This window comes from Pristiophorus japonicus, chromosome 9 (genome assembly GCF_044704955.1).
Source record: "Pristiophorus japonicus isolate sPriJap1 chromosome 9, sPriJap1.hap1, whole genome shotgun sequence".
Lineage (NCBI taxonomy): Eukaryota > Metazoa > Chordata > Chondrichthyes > Pristiophoridae > Pristiophorus > Pristiophorus japonicus.
Genome location: NC_091985.1, coordinates 86,920,458 through 86,935,104, shown reverse-complemented (window position 1 = coordinate 86,935,104; position 14,647 = coordinate 86,920,458).

Genomic DNA, 14,647 nt, shown 5'->3' with positions numbered 1-14,647 from the left:
GTGGGTTGATGAGGTGTGATCGGCCGTTCATGTGGCCCTTGATTTTGATGGCTTCTGGCGCCACTGTCTGCTGTTGAAGGCCTGCTCTCCTGCCTTTGTCTGTGTGTGGGGGTAGCGGTTTGTTTCACAATGTGAACCCCTTGTTCCGATGCTTCGTTGGTTGTCGTACCCGAAGTATAGATCAGCCTCGTTTCTTCTTCACCTGCCCAGAACGTCTGTGCGACCAGTGCTATTGCCTCTAGAGTCAAGTTCTTAGTCTCTTTCAGCTTTCAGAATATGCCTGCGTGGCTTATTCCTTCAATAAAAAAGTCTCTCAGTACTTCTCTCCTTAGTTCATCGGGGAACTCACATACGCTTTAATGAAAGACCTGCTGGCACCCGAGAAATCAGCAAGCAAGTCATTTGAGGAGTTGAACACACTGGTGAGAGACCACCTGAAGCCAGCGAGCAGCCTACACATGGCCAGACACAGGTTCTACAACGACAGACGCTGTGTGGGCCAAAGCATACCCGACTTCATGGAGGAACTTCGGAGGCAGGCTAGTTCATGTGAGTTCCCCGATGAACTAAGGAGAGAAGTACTGAGAGACTTTTTTATTGAAGGAATAGGCCACGCAGGCATATTCTGAAAGCTGAAAGAGACTAAGAACTTGACTCTAGAGGCAGCAGCACTGGTCGCACAGACGTTCTGGGCAGGTGAAGAAGAAACGAGGCTGATCTATACTTCGGGTACGACAACCAACGAAGCATCGGAACAAGGGGTTCACATTGTGAAACAAACCGCTACCCCCACACACAGACAAAGGCAGGAGAGCAGGCCTTCAACAGCAGACAGTGGCGCCAGAAGCCATCAAAATCAAGGGCCACATGAACGGCCGATCACACCTCATCAACCCACAATGCGAGCAATCAACAACAGATTGAGAGAAGCTCAAGGGGGATCAGCCAGACGCAGCTCATTCTTTGGAAACAATGGAAACGGTCTGTGTTGGAGATGTGGGGGAAGGTACTCAACCAGGGTGTGTCGATTTCAGCATGCCGTTTGCAGAAACTGCAACTACACAGGGCATCAGGCTTGCATGTACAGAAAAACAGCAGCTCGGCTGGTATACAAATCGGAAGGGTCGGAAAGCAGACCAGAAGACGGTTGGAACAGTGCACGGGACGCCGAGGTACAGCGGGTTAACACGATCAATGTCCACTGTTCTTACACCAAGACGCCTCCAATTATGATGAGGGTTCTACTCAACGGGATACCCATCAACATGGAACTGGACACGGGGGCCAGTCAATCCCTCATGAGCGTTCAACAATTTGAACAGCTGTGGCCGCACAAAAGCAACAGACCAAAACTCACAAAGATCGACACCAAACTAAGGACCTATGCTAAAGAAATCGTCCCAGTCCTTGGCAGCGCCATGCTCTCAGTCACACACAAAGGGATGGTGCACCGACTTTCTCTGTGGATTGTCCCCGGAGATCTCCCAGCCCTGTTGGGGAGAAGCTGGCTAGCAGAACTTAATTGGAAATGGGATGATGTTCACACCATGTCGTCAGAGGAACGGACCTCCTGCTCAACAGTTTTAAGCCGTTTTGAACATCTCTTTCAGTCAGGTGTGGGCACCTCACACAGAATGGGGCTAAAGTTAGAACCTACATCACACAGAATGCCAGACTGGTCCATCACAAGGCTAGAGCTGTGCCTTATGCGATGAGAGAAAAGATTAATTACGAACTAGACCGGCTTCTGCGGGATGGCATAATTTCTCCCGTGGAATTCAGTGACTGGGCAAGCCCCATCGTCTCCGTCATGAAGCCTGATGGATCCGTGCGAATCTGTGGGGATTACAAGTCTCCATAAACAGAGTCTCCCTACAGGACCAATACCCGCTGCTCAGAGCGGAGGACCTATTTGCCACGTTGGCTGGAGGAAAACTTTTCTCAAAACTTGACCTCACATCTGCGTATATGACGCAAGAACTGACAGAAGAGTCTAAGCTACTCACCACCATCAACACACATCGAGGTCTTTTTGTGTACAATCCATGCCCATTCAGCATCAGGTCGGCAGCTGCTATATTCCAGCGCAACATGGAAAGTCTGCTCAAGTCCATCCCAGGGACGGTTGTGTTTCAAGATGACATACTCATCACGGGCAGGGACACCGACTCTCATCTCCGAAATCTTGAGGAAGTACTAAGTCGATTGGATCAGGTAGGCCTAAGAGTTAAGAAATCCAAGTGTCTGTTTCTCGCGCCTGAGGTTGAAATTTTGGGCAGAAGGATTGCCGCTGATGGAATCCGCCCAACCGAATCCAAAACCGAAGCGATTCGCCTGGCACCCAGGCCCTGCAATGTCTCGGAACTGCGCGCTTTTCTCGGGCTACTCAATTACTTTGGGAACTTTATGCAGTACTTGAGCATGCTGCTGGAGCCTCTCCACGTGCTACTCAGAAAGGGGTGCGATTGGTTTTGGGGGGACGCCCAAGAACCCATCTTCAATAAGGCATGCAACCTTCTATGTTCCAAGAGTGTTTGAGCCTTTTTTGACCCAGGGAAAAATTAGTCCTGACGTGTGATGCGTCAGCGTACGGGGTCGGGTGCATTTTACAGCACATTAATGATGTGGGTAAATTGCAGCCCGTTGCTTATGCCTCCAGGTCACTTTCGCGGGCGGAGCGCGGGTACAGTATGGTTGAGAAGGAGGCGCTCACGTGCGTGTACGGTGTCAAAAAGATGCACCAATACCTTTTCGGGGGCCAAGTTCGCATTAGAAACCGACCACAAACCCCTCACATCCCTACTATCCAAGTGCAAGGCAATCAACCGCAATGCCTCGGTGCGCATTCAGCGGTGGGCACTCATGCTGGCGGCTCACGACTACACGATAAGGCACAGACCAGGCACAGACAACTGTGCCGACGCGCTTAGCAGGCTACCCCTGGCAACCACAGAAGTGTCCTTCGAACAGGACTGTGAGATGGTCATGGCAATCAATGCCTTTGAATCCACAGGTTCGCCCATGATGGCTCGCCAAATCAGAGCCTGGAAGACCAGCGACCCCACATTATCTCTAGTTAAAAGATGCATTTTAACCGGTGACTGGGCAGAGGCTCACGATGCCTGCTCCAAGGAGGTCAAATCCTTCCATAGGCGCATGCATGAACTCTCACTACAGGCAGACTGCCTGATGTGGGGCAACCGAGTAGTTATGCCCTTACGAGGCAGGGAGGCGTTTGTCCGGGAGCTCCATCGCGAGTACCCGGGGATCGTCCTTATGAAGGCCATAGCCAGATCTCATGTCTGGTGGCCTGGCATTGACGCGGACTTGGAGCTCTGCGTCTGTAGGTGCAGCATTTGTGCCCAATTCAGTAATGCCCCAAGGGAGGCCTCCCTAAGGCCCTGGCCCACCAAACCATGGTTGCGGGTGCATGTAGACTATGCGGGCCCATTCATGGGCAAAATGTTCCTCATTCCTCGTAGTCGTTGATGCATTTTCAAAATGGATCGAGTGCACCATTTTAAACTCGAGCACCACCTCCACCACTGTGGAGAGCCTTCGAACCATGTTTGCAACGCACGGCATTCCTGACATATTGGTCAGTGATAATGGTCCGTGCTTCACCAGCGCAGAATTTCACGATTTTATAGTTGACCACGGTATAAATCACGTTAAGAGGGCACCTTTCAAGCCGGCCTCCAATGGCCAAGCGGAGCGAGCAGTGCAGATCATTAAACAAGGCATGCTCAGAATCCAAGGTCCCATGCTGCAGAGCCGCCTGTCGCGACTGCTGCTGGCATACAGATCTCGTCCGCATTCATTGACTGGGGATCCCCCCGCGCAACTATTGATGAAATGAACCTTAAAGACCAGGCTCTCGTTAATCCTCCCAGACATGCATGAAATTGTTGAGGCTAAGCATCAAAAGCTAACTGAGTACCATGACCGAAATTCGAGGGGGAGGTGGAATGAGATAGGAGTCAAAGTATTTGTGCTAAACTATGGCCGGGGTCCCAAATGGCTTGCAGGGACAGTAACAGACAAAGAGGGAAACAGGCTACTGGTTGTACAAATGGACAATGGCCAAACCTGCCGGAGGCATGTAGACCAAGTAAAAAATAGATTCACTGATAACACTGAAGAACCAGAGGCAGACTACAATGTGGAACTCACACCACACCTGGTGGACAGACAGGTGGAACAACTTGAGGAAAGGGCATTCTCAACAGACAGCCCAGGCGAGATACCAGCAATCACACCGAACGAAAAACAGGCACCAAGGCAAACAACTGAACCACAACTAAGACGCTCCTCGCGAGAGCGCAGACTACCTGAGAGACTGAATCTATAAAGGCAATAAGACCTTGGGGGAGGGTGATGTCATGTTCCTCACATTACTGTATATAACTGTATCTTACCATGCTATACATGACTGTAACTGGATATGACCTGTAACAATAAGCATACCTTACCACCAGGGGTGCACTTATAGGAGACACTCCATACCTGTCCCACTGAGGTATATAAAGGGAGGTCTCAGGCAAGTGCAGCACTGCAGAGCTGGAATTAAAGGTGCAGGTCCTGAGTAACCTTGACTTCAGCATGTGTCTCGTGTAAGTCAGTACATTAGAGTCAGGACTTAACAGAGAGAAAGCAGGAATGGGGTACTGAGAGAATGATCAGCCATGATCTTATTGAATGGTGGTGCAGGCTCGTGCGGCCAAATGGCCTACTCCTGCACCTATTTTCTATGTTTCTATGTTTCTATGTTTAATCGTTGCTTCAGGGCTTCAATATTCTGCAGGATGAAGGCTCTAGTTGACCATGAATCTGATTGTAGCACAGTTCAGCCATCAAGATTAGGTTCTGAGAAGTTATCAGCCAAGTGTCCTCAAACAACCAGCCTCTCATTGTCATGCAGATGTAAAGGGCCCAAAATTGCCCAGGGGTTGCTCCGTTTTTTTTGGAGCAACTTGATTTTTCTGGAGTTTCTTAAAAATCCCCATTTTGCACATTCAATTTGCGCCAGTGTAAGTGAGTTAGTTAGGATTTTTTTAGTTTAGTTTAGTTCTTTTCAAAAGGGGGTGTTACCAGCCACCTACGCCCGTTTTGGCCATTTAAGCCACTTTGGACAGCTAATAGTTGCTCCAAACTAACTTAGGCCAGCGTATGTGGTCACTTGTGGCCGCACAGAAAATCCTTGGGGCGAGTTAAGAAATCAGCGCAGGTAGGTACATTCTAAAGCACCAAGACTTACAAAGCACTAAACAAAGCACAAAAATAAGCATTCAATAACAAATAAAAATAGAAGGAAACGGAGAGGACCTGCACCTAAAGCACCAAGACTTACAAACCACTAAACAAAGCACAAAAAGTAATAAGCAATCAAAAACAAATAAAAAATAGAAGTCCTACCTTCACTTGACCACTCGGCCAGGGATGGCAACTGCGAGCATCGGGTCCCTCTCATAGGCTGCAGGACTTGCTGGGGGCGAGGAGCTACAGCTCATGCGCACACACTCTAATGCGCATGTGCAGACGTCCCGGCACTGTTTTCAGCACTGGGACTCCAGTTCCGCTCCCAATCCACTGGCCACACTACACCACTGCTGAAGAGAGGCCGGACAGCAGCCAAAGTCAGGAGGACGATTTTTGGCGCGCTTGGAGGCGAACAAAAGTGGCGCACCTCAGGTGAGTGCGCCAAAAATCAGCAGGGGCCAATTTTGAGCCCAAAGAGTGGGAGAATTATCACAATATAAATGCATCATGGCAGCTACCAGGAAAACAGGCAGAAACCTGCATGATATATTGCTCATGATCACATACCAGTTGCATATTAATCATAGAATCATAGAATAGTACAGCACAGAAGGAAGTCATGAGAACATAACAACATAAGAAATAGGAGCAGGAGTAGGCCAACTGGCCCCTCGAGTCTGCTCCACCACTTAATAAGATCATGGCTGATCTGATCATGGACTCAGTTCCACTTCCCTGCCCGCTCCCTGTAACCCTTTATTCCCTTATAGCTCAAAAATTTGTCTATCTCCGCCTTAAATATATTTAATGACCTAGCCTCCACAGCTCACTGGGACAGAGAATTCCACAGATTTACAACCCTCTGAGAGAAGACATTCCTCCTGATCTTAGTTTTAAATGGGCAGCCCCTTATTCTGAGACAATATCCCCCATTTTAATTTCCCCTATAAATGGAAATATCCTTTCTGCATCCACCTTGTCGAGCCCCCTCATTGGGGCCAAGTTTCGGCCTGAGTTGCTCCTGTTTTTTTGGAGCAACTGGTTTAGAATGGAATATCTTAGAAATTTGAATTCTCGGCATTTAGTTTGCTCCAATTCTTGTCAGTTAGAACAGTTTCACTTTGGAACAGAATTTTTTTTTCAAAAGGGGGCGTGTCCGGCCACTTACACCTGTTTTCAAAATTTAGGCAGTGAAAACTTACGCCAAACTAACTCGAATGGAGTAAGTGAAGATTTTTGTACGTTCGAAAAAACTTTGTCGACACTTTAGAAAATCAGGCGTAGGTCACAAATTAGGCATAGGGAATGGTGGGGGGGAGGGTTTAAAGGTAAGTTTACAAACATTAAACACTTCAGTTTTACAAATAAAGAGCCATCATCAATAATAAATGATAATTTATTGGTTGATATATTGATGTATTTAATATCCTGGGGAGGAGGAGGGAGGGTGGGAAGGAGAAGGGAGGGATGGAGGGAAGGAGGGAGGGAGGGAGGGAAGGAAGGAAGGAAGGAGAGAGGAAGGAAGGAAGGAGAGAGGAGGGAAGGAGAGAGGAGGAAGGAAGGAGAGAGGAGGAAGGAAGGAGAGAGGAGGAAGGAAGGAGGGGAGGGAGAGAAGGAGGCTGAACAGCCGGGCCCAAGACTTAGGGCTGGATTTACAGGTAGGTGGCGTCGGGTCTCGGGCGAAGGGGGGGGGGGGAGAAGAGTCGCGGAGGTCCGGGGGGGGCGGGGGGAAGAGTCGCGGAGGTCCAGGGGCGGGGGGGAGTCGCGGAGATCGAGGTGTGGGGGGGCGCGGAGGTCGGGTCGGGGATGGGGGGGGAGCGGAGGTCGGGTCGCCAGGGGGGTGGGGGGGCGGAGGTCGGGTCGCCGGGGGGAGGAGAGTGGGGGTCGGGTCCGGTCAGGTGGGAGGTGAGCTTATCCACGCAGCCCCAGTGAGGCCATTCGGCCAGGGCTAGGGGCTGCGAGCTTCAGGCCCCTCCCACAGTTTTGGGAGCCTGGAGCTACTGCACATGCACGCCCACTGTAGCGCGCATGTGCAGAGGCCCACAGCTCGTGCTGCGCCGCGCCCAGCTCCAGATTACCTGCATGGAGCCGGAGAATAGGTGAGTTTTTTTTAGGCGCACTTTGTGGAGCGAAAAACGGGCATCCAGGTCCGGGCTGCGCCATTTTAGGCGCGGCCCGAAACTTGGGATCATTATCTATATGTTTCGATAAGATCACCTCTCATTCTTCTGAACACCAATGAGTATAGGCCCAACCTACTCAACCTATCTTCGTAAGTCAACCCCTTCATCTCCGGAGTTAACCTAGTGAACCTTCTCTGAACAGTCTCCAATGCAAATATATCCTTCCTCAAATACGGAGACCAAAACTGTACGCAGTACTCTAGGTGTGGCCTCACCAATACCTTGTACAGTTGTAGCAGGACTTCTCTACTTTTATACTCTATCCCCCTTGCAATAAAGGCTAACATTCCATTTGCCTTCGGCACATGGGGTCTGTGCCAATGCTCCCTTCAATTATCTTTTGGGCTGCGCGGCCCATTCAAATTTCCGCACATGCACAGTTTTTCCTATTGTGTAGACGGCAAGTGGCTTGTGCGGGACTCCACGCAGCTGAATTGCCATGCAGCTTAACAGAAACAATGGTCTGCATTAGCTCTTTCAAAGAGCAATCCAGTTAGTCTCACTCCCCTGCTCTTTACCCATATCCCTGAACATTTTTCTCCTTCAAGTATTTATCCAATTTCCTTTTGAAAGCTACTATTGAATCCGTAACCATCAACCTATCAGGCAGTTCATTCCAAACCTTAACCACTCATTGAGTGAAAAGGTTTTTCCTCATGCTGCCTCTGGTTCTTTTAGTCAACTTAAATCTGTGCCCTCTCATTATTGAGCCTTCAGCAATGCAGTGGAAGCCTTTACAACTCAGCAAAACAGTGAGTTATGTGAAGGAGGCCTCAGGGCAATGTGAGTGCAGTTAATCATGGAATTATAGAAGTTTACAGCACGGAAGAAGGTCATTTCGGCCCATCATATCCACACCGGCCAACAAGAGGCTATCCAGCATAATCCCACTTTCCAGCTCTTGGTCCATAGCCCTGTTGATTGCAACACTTTAAGTGCACATCCAAGTATTTTTTTAAATGTGGTGAGGTTTTCTGCCTCTACCACCCTTTCAGACAGTGAGTTCCAGACCCCCACCATCCTCTGGGTGAAGAAATTTCCCCTCAAATCCCCTCTACACCTTCTACCAATTAGTTTAAATCTATGCATCCTGGTTGTTAACCCCTCTGCTAAGAGAAATAGGTACGTCCTATCCACTCTATCTAGGCTCATCATAATTTTATACACCTCAATAAGGTCTCTCCTCAGCCTCCTCTGTTCCAAAGAAAACAAACACAGCCTATCCAGTCTTTCCTCATAGCTAATATTCTCCAGACCAGGCAACATCCTTGTAAATCTCCTCTATACCCTCTCTAGTGCAATCACATAATTCCTGTAATGTGGTGACCAGAACTGAACGCAGTACTCTGGCTGTGGCCTAACTGGTGTTTTACACATTTCAAGCATAACCTCCCTGCTCTTGTATTCTATGTTTTGGCTAATAAAGGCAAGTATTCTGTATGCCTTCCTAACCACCTTATCTACCTGTCCTGCTACCTTCTGGGATCTGTGCACCTGCACTCCAAGGTCTCTTTGTTCCTCCATACTTCTCAGTTTTGTACCATTCAATGTGTATTCCCTTGCCTTGTTAGACCTCCCAAAATGCATTACATCACACTTCTCTGGATTGAATTCCATTTGCCACTGTTCTGCCCACCTGACCAGTTCATCGATATCTTCCTGTAGCCTACAGCTTTCTTCTTTCACCCAGCCGATTTTAGTACCATCTGCAAACTTGTTAATCATACCCCTTATATTCAAGTCTAAATCATTGATATAGACCACAAAAAGCAAGGGACCGAGTACTGAGCCCTATTGAACTCCACTGGAAATCGCCTTCCAGTCACAAAAACACCCATCAACTATTACATTTTGCTTCCTGCCTCTGAGCTAATTTTGGATCCAACTTGCCACTTTGCGCTGGATCCCATGGGCTTTTACATTCGTGAGCAGTATGCCATATAGGACCTTATCAAAAGCCTTGCTAAAGTCCATATGTACTATATCAAACACACCACCCTCATCGACCTTCCGTGCTACCTACTCAAAAAATTCAATCAAGTTAATCAGGCACAACCTTCCCTTAACAAATCCATGCTGACTGTTCTTGATTAATCCGTGTCTTTCTAAATGAAGATTTAGCCTGTCCCTCAGAATTTTTTCCAATAATTTTCCCATCACCAAGTTTAGGCTAGCTGGCCTGTAATTCCTCGGTCTATCCCTTTCTTCCTTTTTAAACAAAGGGACCATAGCTTGCATCCAAGGATCTTAAGAGAAGTAGTGGCAGGGATAGTGGATGCACTGGTTGTAATTTACCAAAAATCCCTGGATTCTGGAGAGGTCCCAGCAGATTGGAAAACTGCAAATGTAACGCCCCTATTTAAAAAAGGAGGCAGACAAAAAGCAGGAAACTATAGACCAGTTAGCCTAATATCTGTCATTGGGAAAATGCTGGAGTCCATTATTAAGGAAGTAATAGCAGGACATTTAAAAAATCATAATACAGCCAAGCAGAGTCAGCATGATTTTATGAAGGGGAAGTCATGTTTGACAAATTTGCTGGAATTCTTTGAGGATGTAACGAACAGGGTTGGTAAAGGGGAAGCACTGGATGTGGTGTATTTGGACCTCCAGAAGGCATTTGACAAAGTGCCACATAAAAGGTTACAGCACAAGATAAAATTTCACGGGGTTGGGGGTAACATATTAGCACGGATAGAGGATTGGCTAACTAACAGAAAACAGAGAGTTGGGATAAATGGTTCATTCTCGAGTTGGCAATCAGTAACTAATGGGGTGTTGCAGGGATCAGTGCTGGGACCCCAACTATTTACAATTTATATTAATGACTTGGATGAAGGGACCGAGTGTAATGTAGCCAAATTTGCTGACAATACAAAGATGGGAGGAAAAGCAATGTGAGGAGGACACAAAAAACCTGCAAAAGGACATAGAGGCGAAGTGATTGGGCAAAAATTTGGCAAATGGAGTATAATGTTGGAAAATGTGAGGTTATGCACTTTGGCAGTAAACATCGAAGAGCAAGTTATTATTTCAATTGAGAAAAATTGCAAAGTGCTGCAGTGCAGCGGGACCTGGGGGTCCTGGTGCATGAAACACAAAAAAGGTTAGAATGCAGGTACAGCAAGTGATCAGGAAGGCCAATGGAATCTTGGCCTTTATTGCAAAGGGGATGGAGTATAAAAGCAGGGAAGTCTTGCTACAGTGATACCATCATCATATCATCATAGGCAGTCCCTCGGAATCGAGGAAGACTTGCTTCCACTCCTGAAGTGAGTTCTTTGGTAGCTGAACAGTCCAATACGAGAGCCACAGACTCTGTCACAGGTGGGACAGATAGTTGTTGAGGGAAGGGATGGGTGGGACTGGTTTGCCGCACACTCTTTCCACTGCCTGCGCTTGATTTCTGCATGCTCTCGGCATTGAGACTCGAGGTGCTCAACGCCCTCCCGGATGCACTTCCTCCACTTAGGGCGGTCTTGGGCCAGAGACTCTCAGGTGTCCGTGGGAATGTTGCACTTTATCAGGGAGGCTTTGAGGGTGTCTGAGGTTGTAGCATTTCTGCTGCCCACCTTTGGCTCATTGAGACCACACCTGGAATACTGTGTACAGTTTTGGTTTCCAAATTTAAGAAAGGATATACTTGCTTTGGAGACAGTTCAGAGAAGGTTCATTAGGAGATGAGGGAGTTGACTTATGAGGAAAGGTTGAGTAGGTTGGGCCTCTACTCATTGGAATTCAGAAGAATGAGAGGTGATCTTATCGAAATGTATAAGATTATGAGGGGGCTCGACAAGGTGGATGCAGAGAGGATGTTTCCACTGAAAGGGGAGACTAGAACTAGGGGACATAATCTTAGAATAAGAGGCCGCCCATTTAAAACTGTGATGAGGAGGAATTTCTTCTCTAAGAGGGTTGTGAATCTGTGGAATTCGCTGCCTCAGAGGGCTGTGAAAGCTGGGTCACTGAATAAATTTAAGACAGAAATAGACAGTTTCTTAACCGATAAGGGAATAAGGGGTTATGGAGAGCGGGCAGGGAAGCGGACCTGAGTCCATAATCGTTCAGCCATGATCATATTAAATGGCGGAGCAGGCTCGAGGGGCCGTATGGCCTACTCCTGCTCCTAATTGTTATGTTCTTATGTTAGCATAGCTCCAGTCCTCCTGCCAGAGACATTTGGAATTGATGATCAGAGCCTCTATTTCCTCTTTTGCTTCTCTTAACAGCCTGGGATACATTTCTTCCAGGCTTGTGGATTTATCCATTTTCAGAGCTGCTAACCCCCTATTTTCTATGTTTCTATGTTTCTATGTTAATACTTACTCTCTCACTATGTTTATTTCATCGAATATTTCACAATCCTCCTCCCTGATTGCAATATCTGCATCGCCCCTAACGTTTGTAAAAACAGACGCAAAATACTCATTAGGAACCATACCCACGTCTCCACCTGCATACACAGATTACCTTTATGGTCTAACAGGCCCTAATCTTTTTTTAGTTATCTTGTTGCTCTTAATATATTTATAAAACATCTTTGGATTTTCCTTGATTTTACTTGCCAAAATTTCTTCATGCACTCTCTTTGCTTTCCTAATTTCCTTCTTAATTTCACCCCTGCTCTTTCTATACTTTTTGCAGTATTGAGCCCTCAGTATCTGTCATAAGCCTCCCTTTTTTTCTTTATCCTACCCTGTATGTCTCTTGACATCCAGGGGGCTCTAGATTTATTAGTCCCACCCTTTTTCTTTAAGGGAACATACTTGCTCTGAACCCTCAGGGTGTCTTCCTTGAATGCGTCCCATTGCTCTGACATTGAGTTACCTTCAAGTAGCTGTTTTCAGTCCATTATGGCTAAATCACCTTTCAGCTTATCAAAATTGGCTTTTCTCCAATTGAGAACTTTTATTTCTGTTCTTCTTTTGTCCTTTTCCATAAATCGAACTGAATTACGATCACGTGAACCCAAAATGCTCTCCCATTGATGCCACTTCCATTTGCCCAGTTTAATTCCCTAGAACTAAGTCCAGAATTGCCCCCTTCCTTGTTGGGCTTGTAACATACTGGCTAACAAAGTTTTCCTGACATGGGAGGCCTGCTCTCTCTGTATATATCAGAGCCTATCCTGCTGTTTACGATTTTCCATGGGGAAAGTAGTGAAGATGTTTGTTTTGGTAAACATGGCATCAATCACTGCCTTAATGAAAGCATCAACTCTAGATTGACTGATGTTACTGATATTACCTATTGCAGCCTGGAAGAAGCCCGAGGCAAACAAGTTTTGGGCTGCAATGAATTTGCTTGCAACACACTGGAGGGTAAGGATCCCTGCAAACATACCTCCTTCTATCTGGCCTCCCGTTAGCTGCAGCTCTGTGTTCTCGTTCCTCGTGTTGCTGCTCTTCTTCCTCCTCTTCAAGCCAGAGCGGATTTGCCGTATGACATAAGAACATAAGAAATAGGAGCAGGAGTAGGCCATTTGGCCCCTGGAGCCTGCTCTGCCATTCAATAAGATCATGGCTGATCTGATCTTGGCCTCAGCTCCACTTCCCTGCCCGCTCCCCATAATCCTTGACTCCATTATCATTCAAAAATCTGACTATCTTCACCTGAAATAGATTCAAAGACCCAGCCTCCGCATCTCTCTGGGGTAGAGAATTCCAAAGATTCACGACCCTCTGAAAGAAGAAATTCCTCCTCATTTCCGTTTTAAATGGGTGACCCCCTTATTTTGAAACTATCGGATAAGATTACCTCTCATTCTTCTAAACTCCAATTAGTATAGGCCCAACCTGCTCAACCTTTCTTCATAAGACAACCCCTTCATCTCAGAAATCAACCTGGTGAACCTTTTCTGAACTGCCTTAAATGCAAGTTCATCCATCTTTAAATTCGGAGACCAAAGCTGTACACAGTACTCCAGGTGTGGCCTCACCAATACCCTGTACAGTTGGAGCAGGACTTCCCTACTTTTACACTCCATCCCCCTTGCAATAAAGGCCAACATTTCATTTGCCTTCCTGATTACTTGCTGCACCTGCATGCTAACATTTTGCGTCTCTTGTACAATGACCCCCAGGTCCCTCTTTACTGCAGCACTTTGTAATCTCTCCCCATTTAAATAATAATTAGCTTTTTATTTTTCCGACCAAAATGGATAATCTCTCACTTTCCCACATTATACTCCATCTGCCAAATTTTTGCCCACTCACATAGCCTATCTATATCCCTTTTCAGATTCTTTGCGTCCTCCTCACAACTTGCTTTCCTACCTATCCTTGTATTATCAGCAAATTTGACTACATTACACTCGCTCCCTTCATCCAAGTCATTAATATAGATTGTAAGTAGTTGAGGCCCCAGCACTGATTCTTGTGGCACCCCACTAGTTACAGTTTGCCAACCTGAAAATGACCCACTTATCCCGACTCTCTGTTTTCTGTTAGTTCGCCAATACTCTATCCATGCTAATATAGTGCACCCAACCCGATGAGCTCTTATCTTGTGCAGTAACCCTTTATGTGGCACCTTATCAAATGCTTTCTGGAAATCCAAATACATCACATCCACTGGTTCCCCTTTATCCAACCTGCTCGTTACATCCTCAAAGATCTGCAGCAAATTTGTCAAACATCATTTCCCTTTCATAAAACCATGCTGACTCTGTTTGACTGTATTATGATTTTCTAAATGTCCTGCTACTTCTTCCTTAATAAAGGACTCCAGCATTTTCCCATGACAGATGTTAGGCTAACTGGTCTATAGTTTCCTGCCTCTGACTCCCTGCTTTCTTAAATAGGAGCATTAGATTTGTCATTTTCCAATCCACTCTGGATTGGACAGAATCCAGGGAGATCTCCCTTAGCGCTTCACCCCACATTCGGGGCCCAGCTGATGAATTTTGCTGACTGAGGCGCAAACTATTCCCAGGCGCAAACTTTACCGCCCCGCCGCCATTGCAGCCCCGAAATGAGCAAAGCCTAAAATCCAGCATGATTTGTAACCGGGTTGAGGAATTAATGGTGGCAATGTTAAGTGACATGAAAATAGCAGTGGGAACCCCGACAACATCACTGAGCTTTATTTGCATATATTTGAGGACCTCGCCTGTTGCCAGTGGGAACGCCAGTGTATAAATCGATGTCCAGCCAAATGTTGGTACAGGCAAACCTCCAGCAGTGAGTCAGTGCTTCTCTTCAAAT